Source organism: Poecile atricapillus, chromosome 6 (assembly GCF_030490865.1).
Source record: "Poecile atricapillus isolate bPoeAtr1 chromosome 6, bPoeAtr1.hap1, whole genome shotgun sequence".
Classification (NCBI taxonomy): domain Eukaryota; kingdom Metazoa; phylum Chordata; class Aves; order Passeriformes; family Paridae; genus Poecile; species Poecile atricapillus.
Window position 1 is genome coordinate 32,239,742 of NC_081254.1, and position 20,364 is coordinate 32,260,105.

Below are 20,364 nucleotides of genomic sequence, written 5' to 3' on the forward strand. Positions count from 1 at the left end.
CTCGGCTGTAAGAAATTTACTCTGTGCTCCAACTTGGCATAACAAGGTATCAGCTGGAGAGCTGCAGTCCTTGAGTCTTTACATTCCCTGTCTGCTGCAGGAAGAAAGGATTTGTTTCCTTACTTGTAGATGTTTGCTGATTGTTGCTGGAATTCCTTCTGAAACTCAAACATTCTTGTTTGGACCTCTCAGTCCAAGGTATAGCGGTCCAAAGCTGAGTTCCAAGTGTCTGCCAGCAGAAGTCCTGCTGTAGAGGAACTAGGGGAACTGCACATCACTGGTTACCAGGAGATGTATGTGTGAGGAGATTTTCTAAAAAACAACCCCAACCCCACCGTTTGGTGTCCATTCCTTCACAGGCTGGGCGAGAAATCGCTTGCCGTAGCACAAAAACTCACATTATGCAGGATTGCGTGTCTGAGGGGGGGAAAAAAGTTTGTTGTTTGAGGGGAGAAGTCAAGCAGGAAAAACTGAAAAAAGAAATTAGTTTTTCAGAGAGTGGGGGAGCAGCCTGGCTTCTCACAAAACAGTTTCAGACCGTAAGTCCAGTGCTGCCGCAGTGCTCTCTCCAAGCACGGGGACCACAGGGAACTACAGCTGCTGCACAAGTGTGTGGTGGGAGAGAGCGAGAAGGGATTTTTTTCAGCTCCTTTGCAGACATCTGGAGCGTGAGAAGTTGGAAAATGGATGCATTAAAGTAGAGCCTGTGCTTAGCTCAAGCCACTGCGGAGGTTGGTAGGGCAGGTAATGGGCTCTGAGGGACCCTCTGCGCAGCAGCTGCGCCGTGTTTCCCACTGGAGCTCTTCCAAGAGGCATGGCTCTTTCCTTGGGGGACTGTAGGTAAGACTAGGAGTCAGGAAGTAATAAAATCTCATTATTACTATTTATTGTTAGTAAACATTCCTGCAGTGGTAATGTGGGGAGGTGCCAGCCAGGTACTGGCCGTATCTGCGTCTCACTCTTTATCTCAGCGGGGCCCCTCTGTGATTGAACACCAGGAACCTGCACCCTTTGGATGTCTGGATTTCCCTTTGACTTTGCATGGCCAGGTCCTTTGTGAGAGCTCACCATCAGGAGGATGGGGTCTGGTTGTCAGTCCTGCAGGAGGATCTGGCAGAGACACCTTCATTGTTCCACTGCTCTGCCTGGTACCTGTAACACAAAATCACTGATTTAAGGAGGGAGTAGAGGGAGGGGGTGGGAGAGCAAACAAATCTTTACAAGCTGCAAAGTTTCTATATCTACAAGGCACAGACAGAGCCAGAACCATGGGGAACACAGGCTGGAAACAATCTGCAGAGCAGATTTGCCTGGAGCTATGCTGCCTTTGAAAGGAGCGATCCTGCTGGCAGCACGGGGAGGGATGCAGGCTACACCTGTGTGGCAGGTACCACCTCTGCTTCCCACACCACCCTCCGTGGCCCCTGCTCTTACCAGGGTGAGATTCAGGGGGCTCAGGTTAAGGTAAACCTGGTCCTCTTTAGACCTGACAGTCCCTAAAGAGCTTTTGGAGGAGTGACAGCATTTGTTTGTGGCACAAATAAAGGTTGGGTATCTCCCTCTCTTCACCTATCAGCAGTCAGGAGATTTTTCAGTAACTTCCCATTCCTCAAAACATCTGGGTGGGAAAGGATGTCAGGGGCTGGTGGGGAGTTTGAGATGCTGGAAATGTTCCTCCCAGGCAGGAGGAGAAAGATGTCCTATCTCCCCTGGACTCTCCAGCCAGGCCCTGCGGTTCTGGAGGGTGCAGGGGGACACAGGTGGGTGCAGGGACCAGAAGGACAGTGAGAATTTGGTGGCCAGAGGATGGCAGCTGGCAGTGTGATGTCCCTCCCTCTGCCCACAATTTCCCACATCACTTTAAATGCACCTTAAAACACAAACACTGCATCCATTGCATTGCCTTGGGGCCACACTGTGTTCCTCACTTGCACAGGGCAAAGCAATGCTGCCCTCTCAGGGAAAGGACTAATTCCAGGCTAAATACCCTGAAATACTCTCAAATATGGTTCAAAATTATTGTTATTGTCTTTAAGTGTATTTTTCTTAGTTTATTTTTAAGCTACAGACACATTTAGTGTTTGTTTGTTTTGTAAATGTAATTCGAAAATCTACCACATAAGATAAATTTCCCTAACAAGATGTAATAAGGAATCCATGTCAGGCATAATAGGCTATCAAAGGAAATGCTGCATTTTTTTGTGCCATATATATGAAATGTGCAGAGTGATTATAAATCCTACAGTAACAAAATTGTCCATTTATGAGATGAATGCTTCGAAAAAGCAACTTCTGATATTCTGATTGTGTTAGGAAAAATTTAAACCCTGCTGGGCCAAATTCACCCCTAGAATAAATTTATTTTACCAGGGAGAATACATTTATTCTGTGTATTTAAATATTTTCTGTCCTGTAAATAATACTATAATAATTTTATATCCTGAGACTATTTCCTGAAGTATCATAAAAAATAACCCAACATTTAATTTGGTCCCAACTTATATTTTAATATTTGGCTTGCATTTAGTATTTGACTTGCATTTTTCAGGTTTTAACTAAAATTTAGATATTTTATCAAGATGAGAGTTCACATAAACCCATTATAAGAGTAAAAAATTAACAGACCCGTTCCACAGAAAGCAAAGTAACCATGATAAATTGCATTTATTGCAATGAGCTTGAAGCACATCCATCCTACCTTTAGGATTCTTTAATACATCTTTTGGGTTGGATATTTTTTATTGGTGCATTTTTCTTTTGACAGTGACAATTTCTTACGATATTAATGGTGCTTCCCTAGGAATTCTTTGGCTCCTCTTGGGCTTTATTTGAAATGAGAAATACTGAGAAAAAGGAATTAATAAGCAAGGGTTACCTCACAGTTGACTCAATATGGCTTTACTCCTAATGAGCAAGGGTTTTTAAGAGTGCTGTGAGATATCAGAATTATTTTTAAACATGTCATGTCCATGTCTACATGAAGGGTTGGACCATGTGCAGCTCTACGTGGATTGAGACACTACTTTCAGACAGGAGATGTTCTCTGGTAGACTTGCACTGCTTCTCTACCAGTCTGGGCTAAATTCTGCTTAAATAACGAGGAAAACCCAAAACCCCATTTCCTTTTCATCTTCCCATTCCCACAAACAATCCTCTTCTATGATTTCAGTGACCCCGAGCCCCATTTATGTGCTGGTGGGCGTAGTGGGAGAGATAACAGGATGGGCAGAGTTTCCTCCCACGTTCTCCTTTCCTACCAAACAAGAAGCGTGGATGAGGCTGGGTCCCACCTTCCTCCTGCCTTTGCTCACCCGTGGATCTCTCTCTCTCCTCAGAAGATGGGTTTCACAGTATGCATAACCTTTGCCAAACTGTCATAGCAACAACCGTAAAATGGCTACATCTGCGTTTAAATGGATTTGCTGGGACTTATGGGATCTTTCTTTTTTTCCCCCATGTGAAAATGTACTTCCCAGGAATAAGAAATGAAAACCTGCAAGGAAAGGCAACACGAGTTAACACTTACCAGCTGGAAGAGGGAGAGAGTGAGAGCAAATAGCAGCAAGTTCATTCAAAAGCTGTAGCAGCTTGTTTCTGTGAAATTCAAAGGATCAGTCCCAAAAAGGCAGGCTGGGGGGGAAAAAAATCTGTTAGAGGGACAACTTCTTCCAGAGAGAGCTAATAGAGACCAGACAAAGAGGAAGGCACTCCCTGACCTCAGACACTTTGCTGCAGAATGAAAAGGCAGTACCAGCTGTATGAAGGAAGACAGTATCTGACCAGGCTGACATAGCCCTGTAATATTTTACTTCTGCAAGAGCTCAGGAATGATTCCAGAACTCTGACTGATTATCAGTCTCGTTCATAACAGTCTTAAATTATAAGTGAATTGCATGGAACACTAACGTGAAAAATGCTATTACTCATGTTTAGAGGTAATGTATGCTTTAATATGTTATGATAGCATGTGTGTCAGGAAAGGGGTTATGGCCACATCCCACCTCACACGCCCATTCTGCAGGAACACAGGGATCACTCCAGCACGTGTCCTCCTCCTCCTGCATCCCTAATGCCCATCAGGGAGAGCAGGTTCACCCCAAGGGCTGGGCAAATGCCAGGGGAGAGGAGAAGCAGTAACAGCTGGTACCAGTTACAGCTGGTACTGATTAATACACCTAAAAGATGCCCGAAAGAATAGCAGAGTCCTCCTCAACAGATGCACCATGAGAGGAGATTACTCTGCCGGAAATGGCCTTAATCCATCATCAATAATACTTTGATTTATTCAGTTTTCCATTTGATCCTAAATCTCTGGGGGGTGTGTGCATTTCTCAAAAGTTCTGACGGGCAACAGTAACAATAGAAAGTAAACCCAAGCTCCAAAATTAAAATGCAAACAGTAACCTCAGAGATAGAGAGTCCTGTCTGCTCTCCCTGGGAAGAGACATCCTCAGCCTGTTGGAGGTGTAGGTTCTTCTTCCATGCAGAGCCCACCTTGGGAAAGGACAGGTTGGATGCAGGAGTGTGACAGTGGGAGCTGCTGCCAGCCCCAAACCCCATCTCCCCTGCTGGCTGCAGCTCCAGACAGCATGGCCCACGCCAGCCCTGCCTCTGGGAGAACCCCTTCCCTGCTTTTCCCCACTGTGCAGGAAATCCTTAAATTCACAGGCAGTTCAGCCTCCAAAATATCCCCCAAACATCAGTGGTACCCCTGTAGCTGATGTGAGCCACTCATGAATGCCAGTGAGTGTCAGCACAGCTCAGCAGTGCTTGTCCAACAGAATTAGTGATATCAGATATAATTATTTGCTCCTGTTGGTATTCTGAAAGTTAAGGGCACAAAGTTTGGATAAGTCTTTTTGTCAGCTCTGAAATACAAGGAAATATCAACCTTCCTTTTTGACTTGTCATGAGCATGCAGAGAAAACAAAGGATATGGGTGAAGACAAAAAAAAATCTTTCCAATAATTAATTTGGAAGAAAACCCATCAGGTCAGGGGGTTTTGCTATTAAAGTTTTGAAAGTTTGTGTGTAAATAGATCATCGTGCATCACTAAAAAACTTGGAATTCAAACTAGCTTTTTTTGAAAGGCATTGATTTGCAGTACAGGAATATATTTTTTTTGTATGTCTAATTTTGCAAGTCTGTGAAAATGGGCCAGATGTGCTCTTCAGACACCTTTGGATAGTCCCAGATTATTGTGAATCATCCCATTATCCAGCAAAAAGACAGAAAAAGATCTTCTTACATGGTAGAATTACACATCCTGAGTTTCCTCCTCTGTTTACACAAATATTAGCATAAGGATTTGTCACAATGTGGTAAATTCTCCTGAGCAGGGCCAAAAGCAGTTTAACAGACTAAATATCCTCATATTCCTATCACTTTGCTGTCTGCTGTGGCAAAGATGGAAAAGGCCCATGTGAAATTGTTATAGGCAGTGTCTGTTCAGCTTCTGTATTTCATCCTGTGTGGAGATGCCTAAGCAGGGGTTTGGAACAGCAAGGACAGAGGCAGAGTTACAGGACAGTCCAAGCACTGGTTCTGCTGCATGAGAGCAGGTGAAATAAACAGCCAACAGAGTCATCATTTGAAACTGCAGGCACATCTACTCACACAACATCTGTATTCACTCTCTGCTATTTTCTTTTCATGGTAGACCTGTGAGTTTTGTGCACTGGAACCCCTGATACAGGTACTAAAACCTGGCTTGGTTTTGGGTTTAAAAACATTGCTCATTTCAGGAGGGAGCAGCACAAGACCTTTCGCCCTACCAAAAGTGTTCTTCAGATATTGAATTTTTGAAGCAAGCTCCTGTATATGAACCCATTGAGCAGCAGCAGGGATGAGGAAACTCCTGAAGGATTGTTTACCCCACACCTTCACTCCCACCTCCGTTTCCTCTCGATTAACAAGGGCTGCACCTCGGCAGCGTTGCTTGGATTCTTCTCCCTTTAGAAACTGGTGTCCTTAATGAGCAACAGAATCATCCCAGGATCTTTCACAGTCCCTGGAGGCATAGAGAGCTGAATCAGTCTCTGGTGGGCTGGAGATCACAGTCACCTCCCGTGTGTGTTTGTAGCTGAGTGCTGGGAGAAATCAGTGCAGTCAAACATCTTGCAGGGGAACTTAAACTGAGCCTGAGCACAGGGAGGGTAAATCCTGTGCTGTGTCTCCAAGACCTCCTTGATCTCTGCTGTGCTGTGGGTTTGGGGGCCTGCACACACGTGTCCAGAAAATACTGGGAAATGTTTGCTTCTACGTGTCCTCTGGGAGAGGAGCCCAAACTGTGTGGTTTACACTTCTGCTGGGGAACAGCACTCCAGTGCAGAGCTGTTGCTCAGGAGTGGTTCTTTCCAAGCTTCAGAGAGGGTTTGTGATCACTGGAGGACAGCTTTGGATGAAAATTCCCAAAGGTGAAATCCAGCAAGGCTCTTCTCTGCTCTCCATTTAATGCACAGAGGGACCCCAGACAAACCCACCATGAGGGCATGGCTGCAGCAGGGAAATCACGATACCAAAGTTCTGGATGTTTGTTCTTCACAAAAGTTGTATACAGAAGTCATTAGGGTATGTCTGAGAAATGTTTGCACCAGCACTTAAAAACCTCTGGTTATTTAAGGACTGATTCTCCATCATCTTGGATCTTGGTATGGATTTTGTTCTCAGCAAGATTCCCTTTCAGCTGCTCTGTTTGATGACAGATATAAATTTATATAAATAAAAACCTTACAACTTTGAATAGCTGAACCACTCATTTTGGATATGTGTTTCATAAGATGCACACAGACACTCCCATGTGAGCTAAACAGCTAGAGCAAAGAATTAATCATATAACTAGTTAAGTTAACCATGGCCTCATTTTCCTTATTTAACTTATTCACCCTAATTGTGCTATTCATTAAACATACAAAATGGAAGACTGAAACGAGAAGTGAAAGAAAAAATCTATCCTAACATCTTTTTATTTTATTTTTTAAAGACAAGAATGCTTGCCCATTTAAATGGCTAATCCTTCTCCCTGGTATCTGGGGCTTGGGGAGAAGACATTTTAACATGGCTGTGCTATTCCTTTTCATACTTGACCTTTTTGGCATTGGATTTGTTTTCATTGCTTGAAGAGGTAGGGAAAAAAAGATGCTTAGAAAAGTCCTGGAATACATTCATGGTAAAACTCGAAAGAGAAATGAAACAAGGCCATGTGTTAGTGGAGGGTAGCATCAACCTCCTGGCATTTTGAACTGTAATAAGTCTGTCAGTTTCCTCTGTTTTACAAATAATTTGTTAGTATTAATAAAGATGAAGTGAAGCCCTCCCCAAAAGTCCAAACACAGCCAATGAACAAGTAAATATCCCTTGCCTTGGCCATCAATTGACACTGGATATGAAGTTTATGTCATTAATGAGGTTGTGGGATAGAAAGAAACACAACCCTGAAGATGATCTTCTCAATGCCAAGGTTCATGGCATCACAGCGTTCAGTGCTAAGCAAAACAAAGGGAAAAACCCAGAAGGTTGTTCCTAAATGCGTGGCTAGCTAACAGGGTGATGTGAGTAATGAAATCTGCAGTTGATCAGACATGGTATTATCCCCTGGTGACATGGGGATAATACACAGATGAATGTCAGGGGGTGTCAGAGCAGTTCTGAGTGCGGATGGAGTCAGCAAATGGGTGCTCAAAGGCTCCTCAGGAGCAGCTGCTGCCACTGGGATCCAAAATCCCAAGGCTCCAGGATATTTTGGAAAATGAGGGTCAGATTTCCCCAGCAGAGCTCGGCCAGAGGGTCTCAGCACAGTCTCCTCAGTCCTACCTGCACATGTCTCTGTTTCTCTCCTTGATGTCAACAGGAGTTCCCTGCATGTGGGGAAGAGCTGAATATTACTGTCAAGATCTGCCGCACAGATCTGAGAGAAGAGTTTTTGTCCTTAAGTGTTGAAAATGTAATGATCTATTTGATAGTGAGAAAAAAAGATAGAAACAGTATGAAGATTTTTAAAAGAAAACACACACACACACACAATCCAAGCAGCCTTTGAAGTCAACAGCTTTGAAATAAAAAGCAGCCACTTTACCAGCCTCGTGAAACATATTTTGTTAACATTCTAGGTGTTGTATTTAAAACAGAGTTGGCCAAATTTGGCCATCAGAGGCTCGAATATAACTGGAAGGAGAGATGCTATCTGTGAGTCTCAGGATATTATCAGTTGTTTTAAATGAACTTAACATATGATAGCACACTAGGAGATCTCATGAGGCTGTTTCCAAAGGAAAATATTCTGGGACTCACTGGAAAATAACTTTATTCTCTCTGTTCTGCTATCAGAACAACCACTGAGGCTCTTGTTTTACAGGACATATTTGATCCTTTTGAATGAATTAATGTTGGGATTTCCAAAGGGATATAAGATTGATGAGGCACAACTGTCCTTTGATGGGATTTGGGAGCCTAACTGATTTAGTTTCCTTTAAAAGACTCAGCTACCAAAGAGTTTGTTGCTGGTTATTTTGAGTACTGCAGGTAAGGAGCACTAATGATGTTGGCCTGAAAGGAGAAAATTGCATCCGAGGAAAGAGGCATGTCCTGGTACATTTGCTAATCCCAGAAGGGTATAGAGACCACCTCATTTTAACTAATGTATTGAAATGTGGAGATTAGTCTCCCTATGCGGTAGATAAATTGCATTAACATGATTAAAAACCCCAACTAAACTGAGGCTCCTTTTATAGTTAATAGGGGGTCAGACTTCATTAGTCCTTCAGTGAAAGCAGACCTGTTCATTGGAGGAGGTGGAAATTTGCCATCCTCTGAAATGGCAGATATCTGTGTGGACAAATTGACTCTCTCACTCTCACCCTTAAGGATGGGATTTTTAATTTTCCCCCCCCCCAAAATGGAAGGTTTGGTAAGAATGCTGTGGAAATGAAGGGCTCTTGTTGAAAATGTCTGTTTTGATGCTTTTGCTAATTATACCCCTTGTGAGAGAAGTCTGGCTCACAGCAAGCAAGGAAAAGATAAATATTCCACAAAACCTTTATGAGCTTATCATCTGGACTGTTTGTTAGGAAAAGAGATACCTCCATATACACATGTGCATAACTCCCATTCACATACATGGAGAACCTCTGGATACAGGGGGAGAATTGATTCCTTTCTTAGCAAATATTTTTCTTCAATGGAACTGTAACAAAACTTCTGCTGGCAGTTTTGGAGTAAAACCTTTGCTTGTTGCTACCATGCCTCTGAGGAATTCTTTGCAGGATGGGCTTCATACTTTGCAATACTTTAAAACATGTACACACTAATTATCTTTTTCTTTTTCTTTTTTTTTTCCCCTCCAAAACTCACATATCTTTTAAACTCATAAAAGAAAAATGAAGCCTATCAGTTCTTGCAACATTTAGTTTACACTGAAAATGATGAATGTCACTCCGTGGAGAGCACTTGCTAGAATGCTAATTCTTTCTTTGGTTTTAAACCAAAGCAAGATTTATGAGTGCACAGATTCACTTCCAAGATGAAACAGAGAAACATCTGCAAGATGAGAATTTACTTGCATTATTAGTGCTATTCTTTCTGCACTGATGAGTGGTACAGATAATTCCATTCATTATAGACGTCCATAACTTTGCTTGCAACATTTTAACTCCAAAAAGATTCCAGTGTAGATCACAGCCACAACTTTCAGTCAAAAGGGGAACAGAAACTAGAAAATATACATCCTGAGAGCACTTGGCACAGTTCATAGGGCATTGCTGTCAGGGATCTCTTCTGATCTCCCATTACTTGGGGATGTCATTAAAGGCTTCCTCCTGGAAGAAGCCAAGATTTACACTGGTCAAAGGGAATTGGGGATTTTGTAAGCAAAGTATCAGATAATTTTTTCTAGAGATGGATATTAAATTGCCATTTTAAGAAGTATAAGAATGAATATTATTCTTGGCATCATTGCATGGCCTCAGAAGGTTGCTGACTTGTGACCTAAATGTCACCAAGTGCTGTCTATGAATGAAACTTATGTGGCAGTGCCATTATAATGCATCATCAGAAATAAAGATTTTGCCATTCCTTATAGCAAAGGGCTGGTCTTGTGCTCTGTGATTATTAATGGTCAAGTCTGCATGAAATGTTTTGGGAATCTTTTAAAGCTGCTGTGCTCGCTGGAGAGGACCTGTCCTCTCCACCTGCCCACACAGCACAGAGAGGAGTAGGGCAGGGCTCTGAAGTCAAATTAAGGTGATGACGCTTCTCCAGGAAATGTCTTGGGATTTTCCAAGAGGCTAAATGGACTCCCACTGAATTTTGGGTGTCTGCCTCTCCCAGGCTTGTCTGAAAATCCCAGGCTAATATGTTAAGAAATATTCTGACTTCAAAAGAGGAGGATATGCAACCATAACCACTCAGGGGTTCTGATGCTGATAATACAGTACTTAGAGGGGACTGCTCATGCTATCCAGTATGATAATACCAGAATTCACAAGAAAGAGCTGTGAGCCTCTAGCACTTACCAGCTGTAATACTGAACAGATTACACAGAAAAATCAGGCAAAAAAAAGTAATATGCTTTCACCTCACAGCAAGAAAAGCTGAAGTTCAGGAAGAGGAAATGTGTATTAAGAGAGCAGGTTAAAAATCTACATTATCCCAGACTTTCATGAAATCAAAATGATAGGCACGATGCTAAGTTATTATAATGTATTTATTACCAGAATTGCTTTCATATTTAACTGATTTGGCCCATCTTGAGACCTGTTTTAAAATGCACCACCTTGTCCACCTTTCCATTTTCATATGAAAAACAGGAAAGCAAAAACTAATTTACTCAGGGAGACACATCGACTGTTTGCCCGTTTATCTCTTACAGACCACCCCTCAGTCCAATGTTGACAGTACATGATATTCCATTAATCTGCCTAATGAAAATTTAACCAGTGTTATAAACAAATAATTGGCTATTATCCTCTCAAAGATCCCGAATAAATTACTTCTGCTTATTTTTTTTTCCCTCTTCTCTCTCTGTGCCTCTTCCCCCACTCCTGCCCCCACACAAAAGCCGGCTCTTTCCGACTGATGTCGCGGGAGAAGAAAAAAATCACTGGAGCTGTCACTCTGCTGCTGCAGGCAGTGAAACCTGGGCTAGGCTTAAGGGATGCTCATACAGTGGCCCTGTGCTTGCTTGGCTTTAGCTGTGGGTGTTTGGAGAGGAGCTGGGCTCTGTGTTACAGCTGCATCCTCTTCCCCAGCCCATCCCCTGCTCTCTCCCCGATTCCTCCCATCAACCCATCTGCAATTACATCCCCATCCTCTCCTGCTCTCTGAAGCTGCACAAGAGGCACAGCCACCTTTCCCTTATCACCCTGGCTGTCCTTTTTTCCTCTTGAGTGTGGGGGCAAGGTAGGATTTTTTTCCCTTTAACAACTAAAGGGTGAAAAACCTCTCTTCATCCCGAGCAATGGAAGATGCAGTGCACAGGGATGCCTGGTCCTGTGTCCAGCTCCAGCTGCTGGGGGATGGGATGAGCTCTGCTGCTCTCCTGCCTCCCCTCCCCAGCCCTTTACCTATGAAATGAGGAAAAGACTTAGATAAGCCAAATATCTGACTCTTTTTTTTTTCCTTCTTTCAGCCAGGAAGACATCAATTACGTACAATTTTCAGAACAGTTTGTAAAAAAAGTGCTCGCCAGATATATCTTTGCAATTTGCACAGTATTTCTTCACGGGCAAGAAAATGGTCATTTCTAACTGATGCACTATGACAGCTAAATCAGAGAAGAGTGGTGTTTTTTTTTCAGACAGATCCTGAGCTCTTTCAGGATATTCTTCATTGCTAAAACAAACCTCATCATTCATAGGCACTTTAATATAGTGCTGAACAAATAATTAATTTTATTTTCTACCCAATAGATGTACAGGGGGAAAAAAAAAGGTCTAAATAAAAACTTTCAAAATATTTGGTGAACCTAAATAATTAATTCCAGGGTTGTTTTGTTTTTTTATTATTATTTTTAAAATTTAAATAGAATTAAATTTCCTGGAAGAGCAGAAGTACCAATCATAGATCGAGCAAGTAGGAAGATGAGGAGCAATTATCTCTTGTCCTGAAGCAGCTCCTGATGCCTTCAGGATGTTGCTGAGAACTTCAGCAGAGGCTCTGCACAAAATCAAGATATGGAGCGCCTCAGCCTCTGTCCAGAAGTTATTGCTCTTGCCAGCAGGGCAAGACAAGCAGCAGCTCTCCTCCACATCAGAATTTTGATTTTTATTGACCTACTTTGGTCTAAAGCCCAGAATATTATATTTTGGGTTTACTTTAGTGTACATCCAGGTCACAAATGATCAAGGTCTGTGCACGGTCCAGTGCTCCTGCTGTTGGAAGTAGCAGCCTGCAGCAAAGCCCTGGAGAGAGAAAGTGCTTTAACATTTCCAGCCATTCCAACCTGGTTCTTGATCCATTGTCTCTGCTCCATCCACAGGAAGCAAATAGGAGACAAAGAAACAAAACTTTCAAATTTATTTGCCCATTGGAAAAATAAATACCCCTGAGCATCAGAGCTGATGTGCTTGTGGAACAGTTTCTTCTTTAAGTCTTGTGGAAATTCCTTTGGGGAAGGTTTTTGTTTTTTGGTTTTGTTTTATTTAAAAATTAAAAGTCTGGAAAAAAGGAGTTTCCAGCCGTCTCTAGGACCAATGGTATCTGCCTGGGGAAGGTCTTGCACCAGCAACTCCCTGGAGTGACAGGGATCAGTGGCCACCAAAGAGAAAGCAAACCTGAATATTCTCACCTCAGGTTGTTGGAGTTTCCTCTCTTTGTTGGAGCAGCAGCAAATCAGGCCCTGTGGAAGTGATATTTCCACGTCAGTGTGAGCAATGTGAGGCTGCAGATCCCAAGTGTTTGGGATTTTGGGCTGTGAGATTTTCCTACATTTCAGGAAAATGTTTTCAGGGGGTGGGGTGGGTTAACAAACCACTTGTCTGGCTCTTGAGCCCTCATCCCCTCAGGGAGAGGAAGAGGAGCCATGGGAGATGTGGGCAGTCCAGGGTGTCCTTGTTCTGCCCTCCTCGAACAGGGATGGAAAAAGCCTGGAAAAAACCTGGAAAAAGCCTGCCAAAAGCCTGGGAAGCCATGCAGTCAGGCAGAGAGCTGTGCTCTCTCCACTTTTGAGAAGACTTCATTTATCTGCAAGTGCTTAGACTATGAGTAGAAGTAAGATTTTTGCTATAATGACAAATTAATTCTTGCTTTCATACTTTTATTAAAATAAGCATCTTCTATCTTTTAACTAGACCTGACATATGCTTACATAGATACAACACACCCTGTAACCTAATCTGCCAGCAATCTTGAAGCAATTAACTCCTTCTAATCTTTAGCTAACAAAGCCCACCATGCAAAAGGTCCCTGGAGAACAACACTCCAAAGGCCGCTGTAAGCTCCCTCTGACTAGTTCTGTATTATTTGGTGTGTAGGAGCTCATTGGAGTGCTCAGAGAGCAGGGATTCATTTGAAACAACAAAGATAAATCATCACAGATCATAAGATCTTCATTAACTCCTTATTTCTCTACTAATTAACACAAAAGAAATGACTTGAATGGTTGACAGGCAGCGAATGACCCACAGCTCAGTGGTTAATAGGATGCAAATGATGCCTAATGAGGGTCTCTAGCTGCAGTCTGGGCATCTGGCCTACTATTTTTGTTGGGGATTTAGGGTGGGTTTGAGATGAAAATAGTTTAACCAATAACATAGGCTGCTGCTGAGTTCATACTAAAATCTATGAATTTATGGGTCCAGCACTCAGAAGAACTAGCTTAAACTACTCATCAACAGGTTTGGGTCCACACAAAGCACTTCACAGACAAGATGTCATGTCTTCCTTCCCATGAGACACAGCAACAACAATTAGATATTTCATGGGCTGTTTTTTGGGTTTTTTTCACCCTGGACAATAAAAATAGTTAATTTATAAATTCCTAATGACCTCTCAGTTTACCAGGGAGACAGCTTCCCAAACAACTGTAATAGCGGCCTTTAAAAGACTTCATTCAAATCTCTGTCCCATGTCTAATCAAAAACAAATTTGGGCCGCTCCATATTTTTTTTTACAGAAACTATTTCCAGCTGAGTCTATGATTAATTAACAGGCTTTCAGTGAAGAGACACACTACCATTAAGACTTCTACAGGTCCCTCTCTCACTCACAGAAGGTTTTGGAGCAGCTTCAGGTTGAGCTTTTGATTCAACCACTTCTGTAGGGTGTCCTTTTTCCTCTACTTCTGTTAACACAAAAAAGCAAAGGCTGGTGTAAGAGTGGAGTATGTTGATTTCCATGGTGATCTCCATGGAGTAGGGTGATTTGTGTGTGTACATGTTCTGCTGTGGCTGCAGGGTGGCCTCAACTCCCCTGTTTTTCAGCATTCAACCTTCCTGATATGGTGGTCCAGCCACTCACCTAATCACTTTAATTACTGGCTGCATAGCCAAGCTGATGGAGTAGTTTTAAACAGGTTAAACAGCAGAGCTTTGCTGCCACAGATGACTTTGAGTGAGGGCAGAGAGCCCTGGCACTGCTCTTTTCCAGTGAGTGGGGTCACCCAGCTGCCAAGGGCGCTGCTGCAGCCTGGAGGATGCTCCTGCTTGGGGGAAGAGGTGCAGAGATTCACAGGAGGACTCATCCATGGGCTGGGATAGGCTGGAAGCTGTCTCTTGAGGCTCTAGGCCAAACTCTTGTGCTACCAGCTCCCATCACTTAGTGTCTAACACTCTTCCTAGGCAGCTTCTGTGCCACCCACTCTGCAGAACGAGGTGGTACCCTTGTGGTGTAACCCTTTCTGGTGCTGCAGCATGAGAAAACAGCGACAGCAAAGCACCTACAGCTCTCAAAATTCTTGTATCACTTCAGTTTTCCTTCTTTTTTCCTTTTTGTTTGTACTAAATCCAAGAGAACAGGTTTGCTATTTAGTGGCTCGTTTTAATTAATATGTTTAAATACTGCCTTTCATGCTTCAAGCCAGCCACTGAACGGGACCATGAAATGAAATAGATCTGAAGGACTTGAAGTGAGAAGCAAAATCTATTTCCATTTTGTAGGTGGATTAATATGGAAACAACCAAATGGAGTTCTTTATTTAAACATGTAAAATTTGAATGTGATCCTTTCCTTTCAAAAGATTCTACAAACTCTGAATGGCAGTGGGGTACAGACAGAGTTTCACACAAACAAATTCTGGTTTGAGTACCCAAATTCTGTACTGATTTTCCAGCCACATCTACTGTACTTTATCTGAAAAATCTTAGTGTATTTATATTCTTACAAAATCACTTCTACCAAATGTATGGTTACAGTCCTATGAGAAAGTCAAATATTTAATACCTTCTTGAGCTCTGTTCTTTAAAATAATAAATAATAAATAAATAAATCTGTTCTTTTTTTTTTTTTAATGTAGAAACAAAAGAACACTGGACCAGAAAATACATTTTCTTTACCATAAGCACAAATTGAGAGAAAAAAAAAAATAATATCTAGCTCCAAAGCCTGCTTGATCAGCAGGCTGGCTCTGCAAACCCCTTACGTTTCCCATTATTGCCAGTGTGCATCCAGGAAGTGTCACTCTAAGAGCATTCAGCCATATATCATTCCCACTCCATCTTTTTATTGGATGCCTTCCATCCCAAGGCGAGAAGCAGAGCTCACAAGGCGTGCTCAGGTGACGTGCAGGAGGCAAAGCAAAAGCTGCTGTAACACCACCTTTGCTGGACAGGGGCTGCTCATCCCGAGGCACTTAAAGGATTAATGAAATGAAATTGTTTTTGGACTTGCTGCACTCTCTCTTATCTTTTAAATCCATAATGTCCCACGGAAGGCGAAATGTAGTAATTTTAGTCAGCAGCCTCTCATTAATTTTCTACCTTTGGGGGAAGGCGCATTTATAAAAAGAGGGGCTAAGCTCAGCACATTGCTTTTCACTTAAAGAGCTCAGCATGGCACAGCAGAGACAGAAGCGTAACACGCTTCAAACGAGAGCATTCTTTCAGAGAGGAGGCACATCTCTGCTGTGTCTGCAGCTATACACATCTCTACATATATATTTTATACATGTGTGTTTATACACACATATATACAAACCTATGGAGTCATCAGTTTTTGAAGATAATCTTTCAGGTTAAGTATTTTCCCACATTAAACTGATAATTATCCCCTCCTTTTCTTCCTCTGTCCCCAGACACCAAACAAGCTGGATTTTTGCTTCATGTATTATTTATGGAAAGGAATTAATATGCAGATTCACAAAAACTTAAAAACTCATAATTATTCATAAAGGGCTTTAAGGTTATTTAGTACATATTTATGAAACTTTATGTTTGCTAGGAACTGTGTTTGAAAGTGCTATGGAAGGGTGTTGACTGAGGTTAATTACTAGCATGGAGAGTAATCTGAAAATGATCAAACTCTTTGAATGAAAATATTTGTCAGTATTTCTGATCTATATTTAAGTGAAGTAATGGACATCAATAGCCTTGCAAATATATTCGGAAATGGCTCTGCAAGAAAGAAGATATGCATATCTAATGCAAACAACCAATGAGGAAAATGTCTAGTTAGCCACCTTTGATCGCTTGGCAAATGTAATAAATGATAGAGATTTATCCTGTTTGTTGTCCATCTGTTTTGAGTTATGTTCTTATACATCCACACTCTAGTCTAGAAATTATTAGGAGCAATTTAAGGAAGCCAGAACCCTCCAACCTTTTCTGGACTAAGATTCAGAAATGAGGTGTGAGCTATTCGTGATAGCCAAAGATTTCTCTAGAAGTTACTTAGGATAAGTACAGGCTGTATGTAAATAATACATTATATTGGTTTTATATTTACATAAATCTTTCTATCTTATGCATAATTAACCTCCTTTCTAATCCATTGTGCTCAAAGGTTGGAAACCTAGAAAATGTGTTACGGGTTACGTGATGTCAAACAAGCAGCAGTGGCAGCAATTCTGGAAGGCAGGAAGCACCCAAAATATTATTACAGCTATAATGCTGCTAAGAGTCATAAAGCAGATTGATTTTATGACCTTGATGAGTTCACTGAAGCCACTGGAGGTGCAGAGGTGTGGTGCCCTGAGTGGGACTCTGGTGGCTCATGGGGCTGGGGCTGTTTCCTACCAGAGAAAAAGGGTCCTGGAAAGGCCCTGGTGGCTCAGGAGTGACTCTGGAGTCACAGGTGTGTACAGCAGGGTTGTGTGTTGCTGGTCTCACACACTGGAGCTTCCTTAACCCATGCTTTTCTTCAGACATGTATCCATTGAGGAGCTCAGCAGCCAGAATCTACTGCACGTGAATAAATTCAGTATATATGGTTATTTATTTGATCATTCCATGTGAAAGCTGAAAAAAATCCACTAGAAAGATCTAGATATTGGTTAAACAGCAAATGATACCTCAGTTATTGGCAGTAATTGCATGGGACACTTTGGGAGATGCTCTAGACACATGCCAGGAACTTCTCACATGAATATTTCAGACTTTGAAGACACAGGGTTCACTCACAGGTCACTGAACACTGCTCTGCCTTTTTGGCATTCTTGGATTCCTCCATCAGACCTCGAGGGATGCACAGGGACCCCCATGTCCCTCAGCAGCTCTGCAGCTTCTCAGTGACTTCTCTGGGGCTGTTCTTCTGTCTCTGTTCTGTTGTGGGCTAACTCAGAGTTCCATAAATAAAATCACTAAGCCAGGGTGTATCAGGCTCCTCCTCTTCTGCTGTGACTCTACTCTGAATTTAGGGAGGAAAAGGAGACAGCAAAGTCCTCTGCGACAGAAGAGGGCAGATCATGAGGCAGAAAGTCTCTTTCTTACACTGTTCATGGAGGAGCAGTCCTTGCCAAAGATATTTTGAAATAAATGGAACAATAATATAGCCATAATGGTTGCCCTAAGTGCAATGACTATAGCCAGGATAGATTTGTAATCTCTTTTAATAAATACATTAAATTATTTGAAATAATGTTCTATTTGCCAACAGCTTATTCCATAAATATATATGGAATATAAAATAGGAGAGATTCCCTGACATAATTAAAATTGTACAGCCAAGTAAGAGGCAGGGAATAGTGTTATCTTTTCAGCAGCAAAATATTGTACAGGAATATTTCTCACAGACAAACCTTCTATTTACCTTTAGGGATGGTATAATTGCATACTGAAGAGAGTGCAGCTCTGAGGCAGCGATGTCTGGTGCCTCCATCTCCTACCCCCTGCTAAAGGGGAGCTCAGTCAAATAAACTCCAGCTCCCTTGCTAGCAGTGCCAAGCATTCTCCCTCCTCTCCTGCACAGAGAGACCCCCAAATGCTACACTGAGATCTCGTTCACCTTGCAGCAAACACACACCTTTGCCATCCCTAGTCTGGATATTCATCCCTCTCTGTGGCAAGGGGTAAAATGCCACAAAAAACAAGGTATGCAGTGGGGCTCAAGGTGCTCATCAGGGGTTATGGGGGGATATTTGCTCACATTCATCCTCTCCAGAAATTCCAATGCTCTCTAAGAAGAGATATTTGGCACCTGACAAAAGGACCTGAAGGTTACAGCAGTGGGGTTTTATCTTCTGTGCAGACTGATTGTTAGACAGGGTTTTGTATGTGCTGTTCAAATGGCTTATACACATTACTTCAAAGGATTAAGTTTGCATTACAAAAACTATCATCAATAACATGGTAAATTATTGATTAGGACTATTCTTAACTTCTAATGTGTTGTGTTTGGAGCAGTGGTGATTTATATGCAGGAAAACACAACAAAGAGCAATCAGTGGTGTTTTAGGATCTCATAATGGATATTGCATCATCCCACCTAGAAAAACCTATTAATATCACTGTTTTTTCACTGCCTCAGAAAATTCATTTGGAGGAACTTTGCACCATAAGCTATTATATCTGATATTAATTTATCTCTCAACAATTGCTACCAAAAAAGTAAATAACTGAAAGCAACAGAAGTTTCCAGATTCGAGTGATTTAAGGAGTCCTTCTGACCCATTTACTCAGTTGCATTTTAAATACATTTATTGAAGCACAGAGTAATAGATGAGTTGTGTGTGTCCAGCTCACAGGTAATTCCCAGGTATGCCAGGAAACTGGGTAGGAAATAAACATTCTACTGTATCCCTGTTTCTGGGCTTTCTGCTTCAAAATCCCCAAAACCCAAGAAAGACAGCATCAAAAACTGTGTATTACTAAGTGAGGTGATGTTAGAGAGCTTGTGTCCAGGAAGGAATGCTCAATGACGTGCAAGGCATCACGTTCAGCTCCACAAGTGCTGCCTGCAGGAGGTCCTTTAACACGCACAGGACGTGTCCACGTGGGGAATTATCACAAAGCAGCCAAGGTGCTGCAAGCTCCCCCATCTCTGTGTGCTGCCTTCCCCAGAAAAGCCTTTCCAGGGCTAAAACACCGAGCTTGGAAGGTGGGTGTGATGACACAGGCGAGGGAACAGCAGTGTGGATAGAGTGTCAGTGATATGGGGGAAAGGAGAAGCCAATGCAGATCTTTTCTGAAGAGGTCACTTACTGGGCTTTTTGAAGGCTCCTCAGGGTGATGGAGAGACTGCAGCTGGTTCCACAGCCAGGTGCTCTCTGAGGAGCCTGAGCTGTTTTCAGCTGCTTCTCATGCCCGGGCAGTGGCGTCAAAGTGCTGGGATTCCTTCAGACCTGTTGACTTCCAAAAGAGGAAAACAAACAAAGCAGTGACTTCCTGCCCTGTCCCCTTAAAGTATCTTGGAATCACCTATCCCCTCTCCCCAGCAGAGCAGAAGTCACCTGACACCAAACCCATAACTTCCACATTTCCCTCTCTGCACCATGCATAATGGAAAACAGGATCCAAATGCATCAGGCAGCAGGTAAAATTCAAACAAAGCTTAAATATCCTGCAGTGACATCATGCCAGCCCTGTGTACAAACTGTCTGCATACAAAAATGTAAAATGTGGTGTAGCTGTGGATGTGGGCACAGGCAGGACAGATGCTCCTGCATACATTCCACACCTGCACACCTACACTGTGCTTATTTATGAAGCCATGTGCATAAAATACAGTGTAGTGTATTCTCTCATTACCTTCAGTGGGTTTTGGATCTGATCCACCTCACAAACACATCGAGTTGTATTTCATCCACACAAATTGTATTTATGTAGATACCTTGTAAATATCCTATCTTTGGTGGAGGAGTGGCTGAGTTTATATATCAAAGCAGTGCTTATTTTTGCTGATAGCAAAAACAGTTTCTCAGCTTTACCCTGGCTTCCTTTTTTCTTTCTTTTTTGTTTTTTTTGGTTTTTTTTCAGTGAAGCCCACAGTGCACATTTTTG

The 20,364-nt window shown here is 42.3% G+C and overlaps 1 long non-coding RNA gene across 1 annotated transcript; it reads right to left on the reverse strand.

Moving 5' to 3' along the window:
- Window positions 1-915: 915 nt before the first annotated feature.
- LOC131580425 (uncharacterized) lies at window positions 916-19,703 on the reverse strand. Its single transcript, XR_009277867.1, has 3 exons — window positions 19,567-19,703; window positions 3,527-3,630; window positions 916-1,152 (listed from the first exon to the last, which is right to left on the reverse strand). It is a non-coding gene; the product is annotated as an uncharacterized LOC131580425 (long non-coding RNA).
- Window positions 19,704-20,364: the final 661 nt, after the last annotated feature.